Here is a 22491-nt window from a genome sequence, read left to right on the forward strand (position 1 = left end):
CTGCCAGCATTTAGCTCTCTGCTGTCCCAGTAACTAACAATTGAAAATACAGGGACATACCTTCATATAGTGTGAGGGAGGGTTATCCTAACGCTCTCCCCAGCCCCCGCCAAAATAAAAAACAGGCACAACAGCAACAAATAAAGCATAGAAATCATCTCTTGTGGAAGCTGTAGTGTGTCACAGCGTGTCCCACAGTATATCCCTCTGTTCACACATCGTCACTTGCAAACATTCATTGCAATTGTCATTGGTCTGGTTCAAGATCTCTGGCTTCTGTGACACCATCGATCCTGGATCCTCCTTGGGACTCTTCCCAGTTATCCTGTTGTTGCCCTGTGTCATAGAGATCCGGCAGCTCTGGAACAGAAGGATAGTTACATAAAAATAAATAAATAGACAAAGATTTTTTAAAGAGTAAAGAGGAGACTAGACACAAGAAAGGAGACCAGGAAGGCGGTGTCAAGCTCCATCCAGTGCTGTTCAGCACAGCTGTCTAATCTGGGCTTGAAGGATGTGGGGAACCTGATTTCCAAACTGTCACACGTGTATGTCTCTCTATAACTAAGGCATAATTATATAAATGCTGATTATCTGTATTGTGAATAAAGTTATTGTATGTAATGGGGGCAGAAGGAAGACAGCACCAAATAAGGTATATTCTCATCAGGATTTAAGGATAAATGAGAAGAGAATTAAAAATGTATAAAATCAAGCCAAGAGTTTCATCAAGGCATTCTTTAGCTGAAGGGCAGCCAACAGTGGGATAACTTACAGATGGAAGGATTCTTTTACTAAGCCGGCCATGCTGGACAGTGGTATTCTCTAAGGCGTCCAGTGTCTTCCATGCTGTCTCTGGGGGACTAGCTGAGGCTGGAGGGACCAGTGGCTACAAGACAGGACAGAGTGCATGATATGGGAGGGAAAGGAAAGCTGTCTCAAGAAGGTTGTGCCTATCTTGTCTCAGTTTTTCATATACATGTTTATTCATGTGAAGTGCTTCTCCTGTTTGGATGAATTCTTTTTAAAACAAAATATACATTGTGGCAAGGAGAACTGGCTGGAGTTAGCTCTTGCCCTTTACCACACTGGTCCTGGATTGCGTGCAGGTCATCGAGCTTGGAGGCAGGTGTCTTTACCCGCTGAGCCCTGGATACATTTTTAAGAGTAACGTCCAGAGTGAGACATTACCAGAAGTAGTCTATTGAAAACAACACAGATTGCGTCTCAGGGAAGTCATAGAGAAGTCTTCAGGAATGCTGGGATACTTCAAAAGGGACTAAAGAAGATAAAGTGGAAATGTGATTTTGAAGCCGAAGTTGGTTTAGATAGAATGTGGCCATTTCTCCTTAGATTAGTGATAACAGTTACCACGGCATCTTAAATCCTAGATGGACTAGGGTTGTGAAGCGCCTCCGTTTGTAGGGTACGGCTGGGAGATGACGCTCCGTAATGAAGGTTCAGCCACCAGGCTATAGCTTGAGTGAGATGTAAACAGAGTCCTTCTTGTTTCCACTCTGTCGGAAGCTCTAATTCATTTCTAATTACCGTCTCTGGGGAAAACACTGTTGCCATTGCCTTTTAAATGCCTTCCTCTTTTAGGAAAACAAAACAAACTGCATATTTTTAGGTCATTAAGAAAATCCTCATCTTGCTCTGGCTGATGTTTTTGTTCACAAAGCAGACATATTATTTCATTTCGTCCCCAATCTCCATGGTGGAGGAAGTGGCTGCATTTTAAATCACCGCTGAATTAACAATAATCAAGGGACTGTCGCTCTCCCAGTGTTTCGCTGTTTGCAAGTCCCTGTTTATGCAAGGCAGAGGAGGTGCATCCTTGCTGTTTGGAGGACAAATGTTACCACAAGGTATGCTTGCTCTTCCTTAGCTTTCGACTCAATATTGCCTTTTGACAGAAAAAAGAAAAAAACAAAACAAAACATGAAGAAAAGAAAAGTGACCTTAATATTAACAAGTGTAATAAATAAAAAGGCTGTATGGTTTTGTATAAACAGGGAGGTAGACCATGTCAGAGGTTGGCCTGGGCTGACTCTTCACATTATAAAATGTTACTCAGCTGTAGTGAAAAGCAGTCTTCTCTGCTTTTCAGCTTAAACGAAGGTTAATTACTCTCTTTTTAGTGACTTACTCAGTTCTTGCAGTAAGTTTAGGAATTGTTTGGATGGATGAGCTAACTTTTCTTTCTTTCTTTTTTAGTTTTTCCTTTGAGGCATGGTCTAAGCTGACCCTGTACTTGGTATACTCTCCAGGCTGGCTCTGAACCTACAATCCTTCTGCACCAAGTGCTGGGGTTATGGAATGGATGACCGTGCTTGCTTTTCTATGAGACAGTGAATGAAAGCAGGGTTGGTATTTGACTGTGTTCTTCTACAGTCATAAGGAGATGAAGGCATTCCACACAGAAGACCCTGCCATCCAGCAGTCCTGGCTTTCGAAGATCTGGGAGAGAGGGAGTTGGGAGCAGCATTCTGGGAGAGCTGGGGGAGAAGAGGGCTGGGGGCATAAATGCCTGGAAAACCACATCAGTCAGGGCCCAGACCTGAGAGACCCATGGGGCTCACGACAAGCCATTCTACACCTCCAAGGTAAAGTGTGATATTCAGGGCCAGGCAGATCTGTGTCAGTTCTGAGCATTCCTGAAGAATAAATTCTTAAATATTTAGGTCACAAAGAAACACAAAAGATTTTGGTTCCTTGTTTTTGTTTGTTTTGCTTCAAGACAGAGTTTCTCTGTATAGCCTTGGATATCCTGGAACTCACTCTGTAGACCAGGCTGGCCTTGAACTCACAAAGATCTCCTTACCTCTGCCCCAAATGCTTGGATTAAAGGCCTGAGCTACCATGTAAGGGGACTAGTATTGCTTTCAGTTCCAGATACCCCAAGACCATGTTCTTAGCACAAAGGAGATGTATTTACCTCAGAGGGACAAAGGGCAGGGAACAAGAGACAAAGACAGGAGATGGAGATGAAGGAGAAGGGGAAGGGAACACGGGAGAGGGGAAGGGATATTTTTAGGGGTTGTGGTAGTGGTGGGATGTGAATGAGGGGTTGGGAGGGGATAACAAAGGACTGACTATGGATAGAGAGGAGGCAGTCATATGGAGGGTTATAAAGGTGAAAGGGGAAACCCTGTGTTAGGATGAAGTGTTTAGTTTTAGTTGGACAAGTTAATTAGGGGGCTTTTGATTGCTGAATTTCAACACTTTGACAGCTGGACCTGGTCCAGCCTCAGGGGGAAGAAGTAGCCAGATAAGGGAATGGACCTTGGTGGCTAGCTTTAGGAATATAATGTAACAGTTTTTAGCAAGGCAGAGGAAACGGGGGAGAAGGGCAAAGCCTGCCGGAGTCATGCTTACCATGTTCAGGCCAGCTAGAGTTCCCTCCCCATGCCCAGGTGAGAATTGGTTACTTCTTATGTAGTTATTAAACACCGGACGAAACTACTTATGCATCATTTTTTACCACTTGAATTTTTGTAGGCCAAAGGTCAACTGCGTTTGTTACAACAGTGGAAGATTGGAAAGGCTGAGAAGTCAAAAGAGATACACATTTTATCAAGCTTTTCCTACAGTGTGTGTGTGTGTGTGTGTGTGTGTGTGTATGTGTATATATGTGTACTCTCGTGTGTATGAGTTTAGGTGGCAAGCTGGATAGAATGTCATTCCTAAGATGGCCTTTTGAAAAGACGCTTCATGTTAAAAGTTCAGAAATCCAAATGCTCAAATCACAGTGCCCATCTTTGGCTGCAAACCCACAATTCTTCAGATATCTTGGTACACAAAGCCAAGAAGTAAGCTTTTCTGGGACTTTTTTTTTTTAACCTAACATCTGTCTGTCCTGTGGGGGAAATAAGGAGGCTGGCAACCCAGACCAAGTCACTTACCTGGGAAGTCTGGGAGCAGCCTGAGCATCGGAATCACCTTGAGTTTGTAAGGAATGAGGTTTTTTGGCCCCTCTTTTAAGATCGCCTGGTTTAGAAGTTCTGAGGGTGCAGCCCAGGAACCTGGGGAGCTCTGTTATTACATCCAAAATTATTACTTTTTATAGCATCAGCTTTTCCCTTTTCATTAATTTTTTATTTAGTATACAAATTAATGTTGGCATCTGAATTGTATATGCCATTGTAGCTTGTTCATGTTCATATGCCTCTCATCTCCAAAGTTGTCTTTAGTTGACGTGCTGGTCAGTTTTATGTCTACTTGACAAAAACTAGAGTCATTTGGAAGAGGGAGCCTCATCTGAGAAATGCCACCCACAGACCATCCAGTGGGCAAGTTTGTGGTACATCTTCTGATTTGAGAGGGCCCAGGACATTGTGGGTGGTACAGTTCCTGGGTAGGTGGTCTTGGGTTCTTTAAGAAAGCAGGCTGAATAAGCCACGGGAGCTAGCTAACAAGCAGCATCTTCTTGCTTCCAGGGTCCTGCCTTGACTTCCCTCAGTGGTGGTCTGTGTCATGAAAGTATAAGTGAAAAAAATTATTTATTCTTCAAGTTGTTTATTATAGCAGTAGAAACCCTAGCTAAGAAAATTGAAAAATTTTGTACTTATTTTGGGGGTACAGTGTGATATCCAGAATGCATATATAATGTACAATTCTCAAATCAGGTTAGTACAATTTCCCATCAGTCTTTGAGATCCTTCTAGGTAGAAATATAGGTGGTATACAATAGAGGATTAGTATCTAGAATATGCAAAGAACTGGAAAACCAAGCAAGGAAAAAAAAGCCCAACTAAAAGGGGGGGGGCATGACCCCCAGACAGACTTACTAATTTAACAGGCTGGCAAGCCAAGGATGGGTAAGATTCTGCACAGAACCTTTCCAACCTAAGACAAAAGTGCATTGCTTTTGATAATGCATATTCCATGATGGGTAAGGAAGGCATTCTTGTCAGAACGACCTAAGATAGGCTCAGTCTTGTTAATGAAATAAAAAAGGGGAGAGGTAGGGAGCCTTTGGGGCTGCTTGGCAGGAATCTGACATTGGCCAAGGACAAGGAAATGGGCTGGTTGGCAGGAATATGACATTAGGCTAGAACGAAGAAGTAATTTCAGGTAGGAATCTAAATCTTAGGCTAGAACAAAGAAGTAATCTCAGGCAGGAATCTAAATATTAGGCTAGAACAAAGAAGTAATTTCAGACAGGAATCTAAATTTTAGGATAGAATAAGGAAGTAGGCTTCAGATATGAAAACGACCTTGGGCTAGGACAGGGAAGTAGGCTCAGATACTTTGGTCATCCTGATAAGCCTTTAGAAACAGTGATCATGGGAGTGTTCACGTAATTGGGTTTAATGCCTTGCTTTTTCTTTTGACTATTTGTGTTTATTGTATAGCTTGTTCCTTGACTATTTGCATCTATTGTATTGCTAGACCCTCAACCTAGAACTGACCTTAATACATACATGTAATCAAAATGGTATAAAAGCATAAAGGAAGAGGGGGTATAGGTCAGGGGGTTCTAGGGAGGGGAAATGGGGGAAGGGGATGACATCTGAAATGTAAATAAATAAAATATCCAATAAAAAAGGGGGGCATGAACTGAGTACAGAATTTTCAAAGGAAGAAATAGAAGCATCATACGACTATTTTTAAAGCATTAACCAGTATTAGCTATGAAAGGGATGCAAATGGAAACCACTCCAAGATGCCATGGTACCCCTGACAGAATGGCTACCATCAAGAAGACAAAGGACAGTCAGTACTGTACATGTGGGGAAAGTGTACGAGGGACCAGAAACTGGTGTAGCCATTTTACAAATGAGCCCGAAGGTTTCTCAGGATGCTTGAAACTACTGTGATTCCATGCCTCTTCCCCTGAGCTCATACCCCAAAGGTCCTGCCCTACTGCAGAGACACTTACACAGCCATATCCACTGCTGCTCTGGTCACAACAGCCAGGAAATGCACACAGTCCTGGGGAAAAACTTTGATCCAATTATTGTCAAAACATTGGCCTAATGTATCACGGTGCACTCCCAGAGAAGTACAGACTCTTTGCCACCTCAGGCTTATGCCCTTTGGGTGTCACCAGGCTTACATACGTTTGAATCACAGATGGGAGTGGGACTCACGGGGCCCCATCAATCCTGGAGGGTTAACTACCATTGCTCAAGTAAAGAGCAGGCAATCCTAACTAAGCTCAGGGAGCCACATACACATGAAGTTGGGTGGCACTTGTGAAGGGTTCAGGAGGAATGGAGGGGAATGAAGGAGAATGGGGTTAAATATATCCAATAAAAGAAAAAAATACAATCCAGGTACTGTATATATGTGAGGAGAGTTTTGAGAGTATGAAAGAAGATAAAAACACTTGGGAGAAATCCATCCTGCCTAACTCCGTAAAGAGAGCAAGCCTCTTGTACTAAGAGGGAGAAAGTAAAGTTAAAAAAAAAAGTCTGGGGGTAGAGAGAGGGCTCAGAGGTTAAGAGCACTGGCTGCTCTTCCAGAGGTCCTGAGTTCAATTCCCAGCACCCACATGGCAGCTCATAACTATCTATAATGAGATCTTGTACCCTCTTCTGGCCTGCAGGCATACATGCAGGCAGAACTCTATATACGTAAGAAATAAATCTTTAAAAAAATAAAATCTGACCATCTAGAGAACAGCTAACAAGTTAACAAATATAGTTAGTATAAACTTCTTTCAGGAATAACCTTAAACATGAACAGCTGACTGAGACTTGATGGTGGATAGAAAAACTAGGTTTAACTATTATTGTCTCTAAGAAACACACCTCATTGGTAAAGACACTCCCAGACTGACAGTCAAAGGTGGCCCTGCACAGACTGAGTCAAGAGAACTAATACACCTGTGAATTCATTGTTATTCACTCAATTCTGACGATGTGAACCCTATATGATTATCTGTGTTTCTGACCTAGAATGGTCATGGTCCAGATACACAATGGAATCTCATAAAACCATAAGGAAATCATTGTGACATGTACAGAAAAATAGATGAACCAGGAAATCATGTTAAGTTAAATAAGTCAGATTTAGTAACTAGTACATGCTTGTCTTATGTGTTGGATCTAGTTCTGTTCTGTTTTGTTTTGGGGAGGCAGGCTTTTACTCTGTAGCTCTAGCTGGCCTGGAACTTAGACCAGTGCAGCCTTGAACTCACAGAGATCTGCTTGTCTCTACCTTTCAGGGCTGGTGGAACCTAGAGTTAAGTGTGTCTGTGTGTCTGTGTGTGTCTGTGTGTATGTATGTGTGTCTGTACATGTGTGTGTGTGCACGAGTGTCTTTGTGTCTGTGTGTCTGTACACAAGTGTGTCTGTCTGTGTGCATGTGTGTGCACATGTGTGTGTCTTTGTGTGCACATGTGTGTCTGTGTGTGCACATGTATGTGTCTGTGTGTCTGTGTGTATCTGTGTGAGTGTCTGTGTGCACATGTATCTGTCTGTGTATGTGTCTGTGTGTGCACATGTATCTGTCTGTGTGTGTACATGTGTGTGTCTGTGTGAGTGTGTCTGTGTGTGCACATGCACACATATTTAGGGTTTGAAGCTAGAAGAGAAAGTAGAGCATGAGAGGAGACAAAGAGATGTTAACAGACAGGAGGGTCAAAAAGAGTCTAGCGGAACACGTGATGAGAAGGCACAAGGGGGCTCCGGGAGGGCGGGAGGGGGCTCCGGGAGAGCAGAAGGGGGCTCTAGGAGACTGAACAAATGTGGGAGGAGAACGAGGGAAGAAAATGAATTCGAACAAAGTGTAATGACACACAAGCATGATAATGCCATGATGAAATCCATATTTTATATGCAAACCTGCTTTTTTTTTTTTTAAAGGAAAAGAGGCAGCTGCCAGTGTGGCAATCTTCTTGGGGTTCCCAGTCTGCAGGACCACGAGTCAAAGGTGAAGCTGGACTTTGGCTCTGTTGTGGGTTCTTTTTCTTCCCCCCTTCTCCATCCCTCTTCTTCCACCCTGTCAACCCAACACTGGACAGGAGAGAAAGAAGGATAGAGAGGAAAGGGGGCCACAACATCCTTAGACTACTTCCTACCGGTTAGGGGCGTTGAGTTCCCAGGGGCAAATTTGATCTTTGCCCTCAGGATATCTAATTTCTTCTTCTTGTCTCTTCACACACAATTGCTTGACAAATCCCAACCAGCCACCCAGCCCCTTCTATTGGGCTCTTCTTTATGTCCTCTGAAGCCCCCACAGTCCCAAACTCCACACAATTGCAGAGACTGTCTGCAGCTGGCAAAACCACACCCCTGCTAGAGCAGGAGGCAAATCATAGTCAGCTGCCGGGGAACAATCTGAAGCAGTCCAATATCCCACACCTGGGATTAAAACAAAAACATATTCTTGTAATATTTTTTTTAAAGAAACCAAAATTATAAAATTCTCGCTACAGACAGTCATCCTTATACACTCTCAAGCCTCAGGCTTTGTGTTGCAGATACAGATTACCGGCTGAAGTATGGAAACGCGTGATTTTAAAAAGGCAAGAATCTCAGTAGTTCCTCAAAAATGGGGGTGCGTGATGATGATAGAGAAGTGGTGCTCGCCCCCTAGAAAGTCTGTGTTAGAATCCTGAACCAGGTGAGCGCCACAATGTCTTAAGGTACCCTGGGCCCCTGCCTGAGACGCACCCCTCCATCAGAAGGAAAGGACTCTTAGAATAGACCTTCAAGACAGCTGCGAGACTTGAATATCAGTGAAGGCATAATGGAAGTCTGGCAAGAGGATGGTCTGATGGTTCAGGGATGCCTTTGAAGTACCGTGAGGAGCGTTAATGGTCCCAAGAATAAAGTACTTTACAGCGAGTCTCACTGGGGAGAAGACCTCCCAGCCACCTGTCTCCCTAGTATCCAGGGGCTTTCTCAGCCAAGCACAGAACCTGGAGGATGCAGCTTCTAGGGCTGTCACTATGAAGGATCTGGCTTTTCATTATTTATTTATTTTATTTTATTTTTATTTATTTTATTTTTTAAAAGATTTGTGAGGCCAGAGGTGCTTCTAATATTTAGAGACATTTTTTTGTTGTTTTTAAATTTTGGGGACATGAATGTGGGTGTTGCCTGGCTTCTTACGTCAGATTTGGGATTTGAACTTGGATCCTCATCCTTGTATAGTAACCACTCATCTACCTAGGTTTCTCCCCAGCGTCCAAATTTTCCCGACACAGGTATATTAAAAACTAGAGGAAGCCATCAAAGGGCTACTGACGTAAAAGCGTACATCACAAGTGTATGTGTATCCATCTGTAACTTGTACTTGACTGTGTGATGATTTCACGCAAAAATATTATGAGGTCATTTAGTTTTTAATTCATGAGAAGTCTTTACAATATTAATCCATGATAGGTGACACAGTCCCGGAATGGAACAGCTTTAAAATTGTACGATGGCCTTTTTTTTTTTTCCTGGCACTGTCAGCGTGCCTTTGTCTAAATGTCCATCAGCGTCACTGGTAGATGATGTCAGAGTGCTAAATTTGAGGCCCTTTTTAGCAAGTGACCTCTGCGCCAAATAGCTGCCCCCATTTGCCCTAGAATACGTCCTGTTATTAAGGGTGCTTTCTGGGCTCTTGTTAATATAATTTGCAAAGATTTTTGCGGAAATTTCTGGCTAGCCATCTGTATGCTTTGAATGTCAAGGGATGGAGGGAGGTCACATCTCTTTTCCTTGACTTAGGTGATGAGTTTGCCTAAGAGGGTGAATGGTGCTTGAAGAAGGATAGTTGGCTATGGCTGTCCTTCGATGCTGGCTATATGGTGTTTATAGTATATAGGCTTTGTTTGTCTTGTCTTCCTCCCCCTCTTCCTCTTCTCCCTCCTCCTCCTCCACCTCCTCTCTTTTCTCCCCACCTCCTTCCCTTCCCCAGCCCCTCTTCCTCCTTTGCTGAGACTGGGTCCCCGGTGAATCTCAGGCAGACCCTGAACTTACAGTCCTCCTGCCTCAGCCCCCAGAGTGTTGAAATTCTAGGCATATGCCACTGCATCTGGCTAGAAAGTCTGTTGTTTCTGTATAAATTTGACTTTACGGATTTCGCTGAGCTTTTGTGACTCACAGAGGTGCAGCTGCCTTGGCTGAGCAGTGTTGAAATTAGCATCAGATTGCACCAGGCTGCTCAGCTCCAATAATAGCCACATTGGCCAGGACAAGTTTGTTACTGGTGGGTCTGATGAGGTAGCCCGTTGGGTTCTCGCTGGCGAGTGGGAGCCATCGTGTGCAGTTTGTCCCATAGCCCAAGTATGTGAAGAATCTGGCAAAAAATTCTCTGGTATGTAACTCCACTACACTATTCCCAGCACTTGTGGGATTGAAGTGTCTGTGAAATTATCCATCCAGCATGTGTGTGTGTGTGTGTGTGCGTGCGTGTGTGTGTGTTCATCTTTAACAGTGTTGTAGATTCAGTGAGTGACAGACTAGAGAAGAATAGGGCCTTGTTGAGAGCCGGCAAGCCTGTCAGCTGGCCCTGTGGCCAGCTTGGTTCAGAGGAGGCTGTTCCTGACACCTGGTCCCAATCAGCAGTGTACTCTTGAGGGTAGGCCAAGCAGGTTCTTGGAGTGAAACATATACTCCACTCTGGATCCAGGCAGACAGGGGGAGGGAAGGTAGTGGACAGTTGGGAGGCCTTGTGAGGGGAGCATAGAGATGTGTGTCTTCACGCATGTGTTCATGGAAACACAACCGTGGCAGTCCTGGTCCCTTGCCCCTGAGCCATTGAGGGATGAAGGAGGAATCTCAGAGCCCTTCTGGGACTTTCAGAATCAAAACAAGCAGAAGTTTCTCTCTTTCTCTCTTTCTCTCTTTCTCTCTTTCTCTCTTTCTCTCTTTCTCTCTTTCTTTCTTTCTTTCTTTCTTTCTTTCTTTCTTTCTTTCTTTCTTTCTTTTGTTCACTTTGAAACAGGTCCTCACTAAGTCTTGGCTGGCCTGGAACTTTGTCATATCAGTGTAACAGCAAGGCCTGGACACACACCGTAGGGTATAAATCAGGAGAAAGGCATTTCGTTCCAGTGATGCTGTCCTGGGAAGACTCCATATGGGAGGAGAGAATTCATCTCTAGACAATGTCAGGCTTGCTTGCTCTCAACAAGGACCTGTTCTACTCTAGTCTGTCACTCACTGAATCTACAACACTGTTAAAGATGAACTAACTCTCTCTCTCTCTCTCTCTCTCTCTCTCTCTCTCTCTCTCTCTCTCTCTCTCCATCATCTAGAGCATTCTCTGAGTTTACGAAGATGTAGCATGTCGTAAGTCAAGACCCCGATACAGAAGTCATGGTCAGGACACCTCACATACCACATGTTCTGCTGCTTAAAAAGCCCTGTGCGTTTATCCCCCAAATAATTTATTTCTGTTTTTTTTTTTACTTTAAAGAGATTTTAAAAGATAATTTTTCCTTCCATTTATCTTTTGTATATAGTGTGTGCATGTGTGCATGCGCAGACATAAGAATGTGTTAATGTATGCATGTGTGTGTCATGGCTGTAGAGGTCAGGGGACATCCTCTGCATTGGGTGTTGGTCCTTACCTTCCATTTTTCTCTGTGATACACCCCAGACCAGTTGGCTCGTGCACTTCCTCCTCCCTTTGCCTCTCATCTTCCCGTACAAGTTCTGGGAACATAGCCACGGATTCTAGACATCTGTCTCTTACATGGAGTCTGGGCACTCAAATTCAGGTCCTTACCTTCTGTGGAAGACTCTTTTACCCACTGAGCTCTCTCCACAATCTGAAATAGGCAAACTTTCTTTTAAAAAATCACACATATTTAGTGTGTGTGTGTGTGTGTGTGCATGTGTGTGTGTGTGCCCGTGTTTGTACAGGGGTCCCATGGTGCACGCATGCAGGACAGAGGACAAGTTATCAATTCTTTCAACACGTGGGTCCCACGGAATAATTCAGGTCCTATGGTTTGGTGGCAGGTGCCTTTGCTCACTGAGCCATCTCCCTGCTCACCCACTGACGCAAACCTTCTTATGGAGAAAGTGAAAATCCCTTCATTCCTTCCCTGCTTCCCTCAACACCCCCTTGCCACCTGGGAGTAAAACCGGAAGCATACACATGTTCTTAATTCCCTGCCTTTTATTCTCTTCATCAACTCTGCCTGTTGTTTGTTTTTCTCTCTTGCCAGCCCCATTTTGTGCCATGCCCGGGGCTTACCCTGGGAATGCAGCCAAGTAGGACAGTCTTAGCATTGCCCGTGGTGCACGCGATGAAAGGTCTTACCTACGGACTCCTGGCTTTGCCTCCTCTGCTAAGCTGATGCTTACAAACTCCCAGCTGTTGCTGTAACTATGCTCGGCTGTCAGAAAGGCCCTGTCAGCTACTGCAGCTCCTGAAGGATTTGAGCCTTGCAGAGGGATAGGAAGCAGCGTCAGGAGATGTCTGTGGAGGGACCTCTCCTGACATTTCATAAAGCATATGGTTATATAGTCAGGTGTCTAACCCACCTGACCGAAATGTCCTTTTATGCAAAAGAGCAGTTTCTTCCGGTCACTTCAGTAGTGTGTCCTAAAGTGCCACATACATTCTAACAGTGAGAGAGACATACAGCGACAGTGTGACAGGTGTGGCGGATGTGTCTGGTGTCCTGAGGGTACCAACATGGAGCTTCTTCCTCTCTGCTGATGGCTTCTAACCATGCAGGTCTATGACTGCCTGTTAGAGTCAGGGTGTGTCTCAGATGGCAGGAGCTGGCTTGGCTCACCGAGTATAGCAGCCTAGCAGTGTGAGGCAGTGTGAGAGAGGGGGCTCTATCCATGAGGTGTTCAAACTATGAAGAAAGGGCACTTACTGGGTGGAGCTCTCAGGCCCAGTCTGGCTGGGGCTTGGCAGTCTGGGCTGGCAGTATGGAGCCTCCCCAGATAATGGCCTTCATGTTTCATAGTTCTCTGGTGGTGCCTTCTGGGAACCACCCCCTTGCCAAACAAAAGGTCTTTAATCCTGGTTTGAACCCAACCTAGCAATAGCACATATATATCCATGTTAATGGCATGTGTTCTATTATGTATCAAAAATTTTGAACTGATAACTGTGTCTGTGATTCCATGGATATTACCGAAAGTTTACAAGGCAAAGCAGAGAGTTCTGGCTCAGGCCTGCAATCCCAGCACTCAGGAGGCTGACACAGGAGGGTTGTGAGTTTGAGGCTAGACTGGGCTAAGGAGTGAGTCTACAGGTAGGGAAGAATCTATTCAGGTAGAAGACCAATCTCAAGGGCGCTGTGAGTGGCAGGTGGCTGCTGGAAGCTGCTCCTGAGGCTGTCTGACAGGCTGCCAGACAAGGTGAGGGTCCCTGGAGCCCACAACCCTGGACGAATTTTGCACTTTTACAAGATCAAATCTTCCTCCTCCCCTAACTTGTGTTCTGTTAGTCTCTCAAAGGCGTGCATCATAAGTAGTCTTTAAAGAAAAAACAAAGAGAGAAAGGAAGGAAAAGAAACAAGAGAAGGAGGGAGCAGGGGGAGGAAGAGAGAGGGAGATGGGAGAAAGGGAGAGGAAGGGGAGGGAGATGGAGGGGAAGAGAGAGGGAGAGAAGGGAGTGGAAGAGGGGGCAGGGGGAGAGAGGGAAGCTGACTTGAAAGAGCTGCTAAACATTCAGATGCCCCAAGAATCAAGCAAGGAAAATGGGATTGTTTTGACACACACACACAGCAGGTTTCTTTAAAAATTATATATATATATATATATATATATATATATATACCTTTATCATTTTATTTTTCAAATTTTGGTCTAGGTAATAATTGTGATGACCTTGTGGGTTATAAGGGGAGACTTCTGCTCACTGTAGAACCAGAGAACCCAGGGACCCAGACAATGGGTCTTAGTGCCTGCTTCTGCTACAAATAAAAATTGTAAGAAGCTGACCATCTCACAGACACTTGTGTGCTGTGCCATCAAAAATGAGCACATCTGGATCAGAATGAGCTACAAAAGACAGAGACTCCAAGATAACAACTGCCTGGAAGAAGTCGGTGGAATTCTGGGTAAATGGTCTCGGATTTGTGTGATAATTCACAGCACAGAGGATCTGCGATGGGTCTCCATGTTGCTCTCCATTCTCATGTTCCGTCATTGTCCAGGAAGGCTGCTGCGGCTCCAGCCATTACGTCTGCACTCTGACTGCGGGAAACAGAGAAGCTTCTCCTTTGGGGAAACTTCTGTGAAATTGTACATGCCACTTCCTCTTACATTTCTTTGGCCAGAACTGGAAAACTTGGCTAAACTTGTCAAGGGAGGCTAGTCTTTATTTTGGGAGGGCCATCTGCTCAGTAAAGCATCCTACTGAAAAGCAAGAAGGACAGAGCAGGAAGTGGGTAACACCAGCATCATAGCTGTTCAGTTGATTCACTCACAGGTAGTTCCAAGTAGTTAGATCTGGCTGGCTACTCAACCATTAGTGCCATTTAGTGTACTGATGACCTTGCTTGGCCCTCAAGGTCACTCCTAATTAAACCTTTGCTTATGCTCAGAGAGAAAGCATGTTTCGTTTGCCATTCTGTCTGATGTTGGGTAAAATTCAGCCCATGTGACAATCACCCAGATTCTTTATTCTCTTTTCTGATCAACATAATTTGGCCATTTTCTCATTATTCAAAGACCGAAGAAGCAGGGGAAGATGAAAAAAAAAATCTCTGTGGTTTTTCTCCTCATGACATTTGCAAGCGACTGAAATAGAAGATATTAAAATAATAACCAAGCTGTTGGGTTATCTGCCCTAGAAACAGTCCCCGATGCCAGGTGCCAGGCAGAGTCCTTTTCTTTGCTGTCTGTAATTGCAGTAATAGCCTGGGGAGAAGGTAATGACATCTTCATTTTGGAGACAGAGAGGAGACTTGCAGAGGAGACAGTAGCTACCGTCCTCCCCACCGCTCTGCCCGCTGACACCCTCGAACCCAGAAGAAGCTTCTCTCTGCTGGAGAAGCACTTTCTGCACGAACACTGAGCAGACTGTAGGTCTACCCAGAAGAGGCAAGCAAAGTGGCTGGGCCTGCTGCGCGCCCACCATGATGTCTCTGCCTCCTACATTTTGAACTTTGCTATTAGCAACACTTGGGGCGCTTGGAAGAGTGGCACCCAGGGTGTTCCGGGCCAGGCACTCTGTGGAAGAGGGAACAGAATGCCCTCAGGCTTCAGGACTCTGGAAGATCCAAGATGAATTTGGAATGGCATTTATTTGAGAGGAGGCAGTCATCACTTGTGTAGACACACACACACACACACACACACACACCCCTGATAGAAGAGCCTGGTAGCCACTGGTCTGCAAGTCCTCAGACCATTCTGAGCAGTATTCCAAGGGGTAGGGTTTAGGATTTGAATACAGTATCAATTTCAAGTACTTATGCGCAAGGCAGTGTCCTGTGTTTGTAAACTCTTCCCAGAGGTTGAAATGTAGGCATCCGGCAGTCAAATCTGGAAAGTGTGTGTGAATTGCATATTTGAGGACATTTTAAAGGTGAAATGGTTTCCAGCGGATTGTGTGTAAAGGGTGTTGGATTGGTATGCAGAGAAGCCCTCCTCACCCCTATGGGAGAGCTGCCCCAATCTGACCAGAATGCACAGGGCCGCTGGTTGGTGAGCCTTGTCTCTGGCCTCCTGCCTGTCCCTGGGCTGGAGACTTCCTTTGCTGGAGGACACATACTCAGCTGCTTCCCACCAGTATTGTCACACTGATGCTTGTTGTTGGCAGCTGTCCCGACTGGTCAGAGCTTGTAGGAAATATCTTGATGGTCACCTTTGACCCTGTGTGAAACCCTCTATCTACCATTAGTAGGAGGGGTGTGGCTTTGCTGTCACAGTTGAAAGGTGTCTTAGTGAGGGTTTGACTGCTGTGAACAGACACCATGACCAAGGCAACTCTTATAAAGGACAACATTTAATCAGGGATGGCTTGCAGGTTTCAGTCCATTATCGTCAAGGTAGGAACACGGCAGCATCCAGGCAGGTGTGGTACAGGAGGAGCTGAGAGTTCTACATCTTCATCTGAAGGCTGCTAGCAGAATACTGGCTTCCAGGCAGCTAGGATGAGGGTCTTATAGCCCACACCCACAGTGACACACCCACTCCAACAGGGGCATACCTTCTAATAGTGCCACTCCCTGGGTCAAACCATCACAGAAGGCTTGGGAGAACTGTCTGAATTGGGCATCTCACATTCTGCACTTGAAACGTTCATGCTGCAGTGTAAAAGAATTTGGATGGGACTAAGAGAAGACTTCTGGAGAAGAGAGAGTATCTTGTGGGACTTACTGGGAAGCTGTGCACAGTTGTAGTCCAGAGGACTGCCAGTTACTCTCTGTCTCTGTGGGAGGGAATCAGGGGGCGGGCAGGTACTGGAAGGAGCATCTTTGCTGGGCCATTATTTTAGTTTGGATCCCCCACTCCAAGCTGAGCCTGCTGTAAGATGGTAAAGGAAATGAAGGCAAGGTTTGGGGAGTGGGACTGGGAAGAAGAAGGCAGGCTGTAAAGAGAGCATCTTCAAGCTAGTCATCTCTGTGGGCAGCGGGACTCAGGTGAGGAAGTGCCAGAGTTGGCTTGTCTGTGGTCGGCAGGGGACTGCTCTAGGGCTTCTGGGGCTATTCTTAGGCAGTCTAGCTGGTTCTAAGAGGCAGAGAAAGGGGCCAGGTAAGTGAACACAGGTGTGGGTTTGAAGCCAGGCCTGTGTGCCCAGCAGGCCATAAAGGGCTGAGGTGGAACATCAGCCAAAGCTGGTACGATTAGCTTTCAGTGCACTGGGTGAGGCAGAATGAGGCTGTGTGCATGTATGTATGTATGTATATTTATGTGTCTGTGTGTATGTATGTGTATGTATATATGTATGTGTGTCTGGGTATATATGTGTGTGCATGTATGTATATGTATGTTGTATGTGTGTATAGGTGTATATATGTGTATGTATGTTGTATTGTGTGTATATGGGTGTGTGTGTATTTGTGTATGTATATGTATGTGTGTATATGTGCATGTGTGTATGTACATGTATATGTGTGTATATGTATATGTGTGTGAGTATGTGTGATTTTAGGGCTAGAGATATAGAAGCAGTGAAACTGAGGCTGGGAATCCAAATGCCCAGATGTAAGTCTCATTCTGAGTCTGAGAAGTCTTTCTTTGGTCACTCATTCATTCCCTGCTTGGAACACCCCTGCCTGCTCTGTGCTTACAGTACCAGACCCCAATCCCAGACCCCATGCTTTCTGGTCAGTCACTGGTCTTGCCTGTTACTGCTTCTAGTGACAAGGCTCTGCTTCATCAGTACTCAGCCCTGTGTTAGCCAGAGCTCTTCCCTCTGCTTCTCTGGACAAACTGGGATTTCTTCATCCTGTTTCTAAAGCTGGTGACCTGTTCAACTGAGGTCCTGCTCCTTCTGAGGGCCACACAGCCCTGATGAGAGAGGCCCTCTTCCATAGTTGCTGTGGTCCCATGGTCCCGTGGTCTGGCGGAGAGATGCTCTGACCTATTCTCATGACTGTCAAGTGTATTTTCTAGACACATGTAAACATGCATGTACAGGAAGCTGGTGGCAGTCTCAACATCTGCGTTTCCAGATTTAGCATTCAGGGTGAGGGGCGACGATGTGTAGCTATGAAGCCTGTCCTTCCCCGGAAAGTGCCTATGGGTCAGGAGAAAGCTGCACTCTCCACAGCCCAGGACAGCCTGTCTGGGTCTGCATTCCTTCAGAGCAACCTTCTTTGTCAGGAGGCTGGCCCGTGGGAGACATTTGACTGCTTATTTAGAAACTAGATGCTGGGAGTTAAAGGAGATTTTAGTTGTAGCAAAAATTTGAGATTTGCGTCCTCAGCTTACTGATTGTTCCTTTTGTGATTGAGGGCAATGTTCTGGGCTCTAATTGGTCTGAGGGAACCCAGGATGTGGGGGATTCATCTCTGCAGTCTGTACCTCACTCTCTTCTAGAGTTCACATCGTGATCTCTGTGTATACAGTCCCTCGAGTCCTTGAGTCGCCCAGTCTACAACCTGAACAGCCGCGCAGATGACCCTCAGAGTCAACAGCGACCTGCGCATAAACTGCAAGACGCCTCGACATGCCAGGTGTCGAGCAACAGAAAACCAGAGCTAGGAAGCAGCCAAGGCTCTCAGCTGTCGCTTACCCATTTACATTTTACCTTAATGTTGACTCTTTTAGTTGGTTACCTGCTAAGTTTGATTCATTTTAAAGCTCCCAGGCATTTTAAAGTAAATCGGATCTTTGTCATTTCCATTGAACTTTTTAAAACCTCTTTTTTCTAAGCTCTGAACCGTGAGCACTGGGAACTTGCCCTGGATGGAGAGAGTTGTCCTCTGTGCTTCATAAAAGCCAGGACTCGCAGTACTACACTCTTCTCATCTCTGCGACTAGGGCAGCAGGTAGCCCTGCCCAGCTACGGTGCCTTTGAGAGATAATGGAACATTGGAGGTCTAGTTAAGAGACACTGTGGTATCCCGAGCAGATTGTCTCCGTCACAGTGACTTCTCCACATGACCCCTTCCACTCTCTGTGAACCGTAGAGGTTTGAGAATGAAGCTGTGACAATAACCCGGCTCTGAGAGGAAGGTTGAAGGACGGAGTTCATTCACCAATGTGAGCACCAGCTTACCTGACAGACACTCGGAGTTAAAAAGGAGAAAGTGCAGGCCCTCCCTTTCCTGAGTGTCTCAGTTCTTTCCCTATGGTGCAGTGTCAGGAATGTGGGAAAGTCAGAACTCACATCCAAACTGTTCATAGAGACTCTGCTTCACTGCCCCAGCACCCCCTGAGAGCTAACACAAAGGTCTCTCTGGAAAGGAGAGTGAGAGATGAGCCATGAGGTCTCCATGCTGGACCTAATATCCCCAAGTTTCTCAGCTAGGAAGCTTCTGTTATTTTCCCTCTTTCTTCCAAAAATCAAAACAAGCAATTTTTGTTTCACATTCTTTGGTTTTATGTGTGTGTGTATAAATATATACATATACATACATATATGTATTTACACACATATATATGTATATATACACATATAAGTCTTGTTTACATTTAAATAAAGTACTTCTAAATGATTACATTTCTGATTAATATTTAGATATTTAATATCGTAAATCCTTCATCTGGGTCAATGTTTGAGTGGCAGATGCCTTAGGGGAGCCTATACATTTCCCAAATACATATGCCTCTTTTAGCCTTCTGGATTGCATTAAACAGGCTTCTTTTTCACCCAGTGCTTCCCCCTGCCCAGTGCTCCCCCTGCCCAGTGCTCCCTCTGCTCAGTGCTCCCCCCTGCCCAGTGAACATCATGTCCCTTATTAACCTGACATGTTCTCGCTTTGTGCAGCTTGAATGGCTGGCACACTGAATGCCTTCTAGGGAGAAAATGTAGATAAGAGATAAAAACTCACGATTGTAAATATTCAGCAGTCATTTAAATTATTGTTTCAAAACAGCTTTTGTGATGTGGGGAACATGTTTTTTCTGTCAGCTGCTCAATATTTATTTTAACATATTAAACAGCCTCAGAAATATTCACTGCACGGAAACCTTCCTGTGTCTGAGTGGATTAAATTTACAAGCTGAATTAATGGTATAAATTGCATTTGCATAATTCATCTCCCACTAAACAGAATTTATTTAGCTGGCATCTCTGCTAATACATATATTTAAGAAAAAGGCAGCACCGTTTCTGTTGGCCGCGTGGTTAATTTAGCCTAAGTAGAACTTAGAAGGCATCTTTGTGTTTCGTTACCAGACGTGCCCCCTCCACAAGACACCACCTAAATGTAACAATTAAACAGCACATCTACGCAAGCTCTCAGGCGTGGAGACAAAGCCAACAAACGAGCCAGAGAGTCCCTTACTTTGGCTTTCCAGAACATTCCGTGATGTCTTTAAAAATCATCTACTACTTGTACTTGGCTAATTCTGTGTGGAATGGCCAAGCCGGTGAGAGTGAACAGAGTAGGCCTGGAGATCACGTGGAAACGCTGAAACGGCACATTCAAACGGGGATGGGTTTGAAAATGGGTAAGCGGGTAGAAGGAAACAGGGCGGAGTGTCGATCGCAAGCATGGGAACCCAGCAGGCTGCGATCTGTCCTTGCACGTTTTTCTTCCCAGAGGAGAGTGGCGGCCACCTTTGCTTTTGTCGGTACAGTTTTGGGTTCCAGGATGTTTGGAACACTATGTTTTAAGCCGTGCCAATTATTAAGGGACCCATCTCTATCCAGCGTGGTGTCTCTGATGCTGTTACTGGCAGAGAGGGCATCGCTTCACCTTGTAAGGCTTTGGCTTTGTGCAGCTGGCACTCGCTGTAAAAGGCTTTGTTCACCTCGATTTCTCCCTCCCTTTCCCGAGTATCCTATTAAATCTCCTTGTAAAGAAAGCCAGCTGCTTGTTTTCTCTCAAGATAATGACTGGAAAAATGCATGTTAAAACACTCTTGGGAGCGGTCGTTCTGTAGGACGGGCTCTGTTCTCTTTGGCATCACCTGTCCAGAGATGACGTTCACTAACTCATGGTAATAAAAATTCACAGAAACACAGCGACCTAACCTGGGCTCACAACGGAAACCAAGGACCTCTGCTTTTGTTCTCGCCATCACGGGCTTCTGCTTTCTCTGTCTCCCCATCCTAGTTTTTAAACTGAGGTATACTTTTTATGCACAGTGGGATGCACAGATTTAAGAACACGATTTGCTAAGTTTGCACTAGTGTGCTTCCCCACATTGTCAATATCTCCATAGAGATATAAGACATTATCCCAGAAAGTATCCAGTCTGTCCTTCTGTGTGACCGCTCTTGTCCCCTTTCCCAAACCCCAGTGTCTAGAAAACCAACCGTGGTTCAGATTGTGGTCACTGACGGTGGCTTTGGCCAGTTTTTGTACTTTACTTAAGCAGAATCCTACAGGACGTGTTCTTTTGGGATTGGGTCTTTCCCTAGTCACACTGGTCTTGGTTTCAGATTTAAGCATATGGCCCCCAGGTCGGTGGCTGCATGTCCTGTGACCACACTGTCATCCATCTATTCTGTCCTGGGTATGTCGGTTATTTTATTTCCAATTTTGGTTATTCTAACTATAGTTTGTGTGTGTATGTACTTTGTGAGGATATTTGCTTTTATTTCTCTTGGATAAATGTTAAAGTGTACAATCATTAGTTTGTATGGTAAGTATGTATTTTACTCCATAAAACTCTAAGAAACTGTGACAGGACAAGACAGCGTGGAGGTTCCTCCATCTTGTGTTCTCCTGAGACCATTACGGGTTTAACTAGAATTTGATCTCTTTGAGGGGCAGCCCTGTGGAAAATTACCCAACTCTATTCTAGGAACCTGAGGTCAAGATGTCCCGGCCACCTAGCTTTTGTTCAACTGCCTGCTTGTGCAAACCTCCCTTCCAGCTATACAACCTAGAGTGTGGGTTTTGCTTTGAAAAGCCCCTTGGTCTAAATGCTTGGGACCACATGTGGGTCTCCAAATACCTGAGTGTAGTTCAGGCTGGCTGGAATAAATACTTTCGATTGCCTAAAGACTGTGTCTGACTGATCATCTCTGGTGGGCCCCCTGTAACAAAACTGCCAAAGGGTAGTCCAAAGTGGAGGTTAAATTCTTTTTTTTTAACAAAACAACAACAACAACAACAACACACACATATACACACACAAACAAACAAAACAAAACAAAAAACAAAAAAAAACAGGGGCTGGAGAGATGGCTCAGTGGTTAAGAACACTAACTGCTCTTCCAGAGGTCCTGAGTTCAGTTCCCAGCAATCACATGGTGGCTCACAACCATCTGTAATGGGATACAATGCCCTCTTCTGGTGTGTTTGAAGATAGTTACAGTGTACTCATATAAATGAAATAATTAAATCTTTAAAAAAACAAAACAAAACAGATATTAATGAAATAGTACATTTTAGCTGGGCAGTGATGGCGCACGCCTTTAATCCCCAGCTCTTGGGAGGCAGAGGCAGGTGGATTTCTGAGTTCGAGGCCAGCCTGGTCTACAGAGTGAGTTCCAGGACAGCCAGGACTACACAGAGTAGTCCCTGTCTCGAAAAAACAAACAAACAAACAAACAAACAAATAAACAAAACAAAACAACAACAAAAAAGAAATAGTACATTTTTTTTCTCTGGTGAACTAGACCAAGAGACTCTAAAATTTATGTAGGAGTCAAGGCAAGGTGTTCACTGACCTGTTTTATTATTGTGATTATTTTGCTTTTAATTGTTTATTTTATGGTTTTCACATGCATGTCCCGCACCTATGGAGACCAGCCAAAGGCATGAGATCTCCTAGAACTCGAGTTACAGAGAGTTGGGAGCTAGGAGCTCAGCCTCAGCCCTCTGGGGGAGCAGTGAGTGGTCCTAGCTGCTGAACCCTATCTCCAGACTCTTTACTCTGTTACTCTGCCTCTGCATCCCAATTACCACATGACTTTAAGTGTGCGCCACAGAACCCAGCTTTGCCTTTCTTCTTGACACGCTTGCACTTTAGGGTCAGTTTTCAGGTCCAAAGGAAACTCCAATTC

This window comes from Grammomys surdaster, unplaced genomic scaffold, assembly GCF_004785775.1.
Source record: "Grammomys surdaster isolate TR1022 unplaced genomic scaffold, NIH_TR_1.0 211, whole genome shotgun sequence".
Classification (NCBI taxonomy): domain Eukaryota; kingdom Metazoa; phylum Chordata; class Mammalia; order Rodentia; family Muridae; genus Grammomys; species Grammomys surdaster.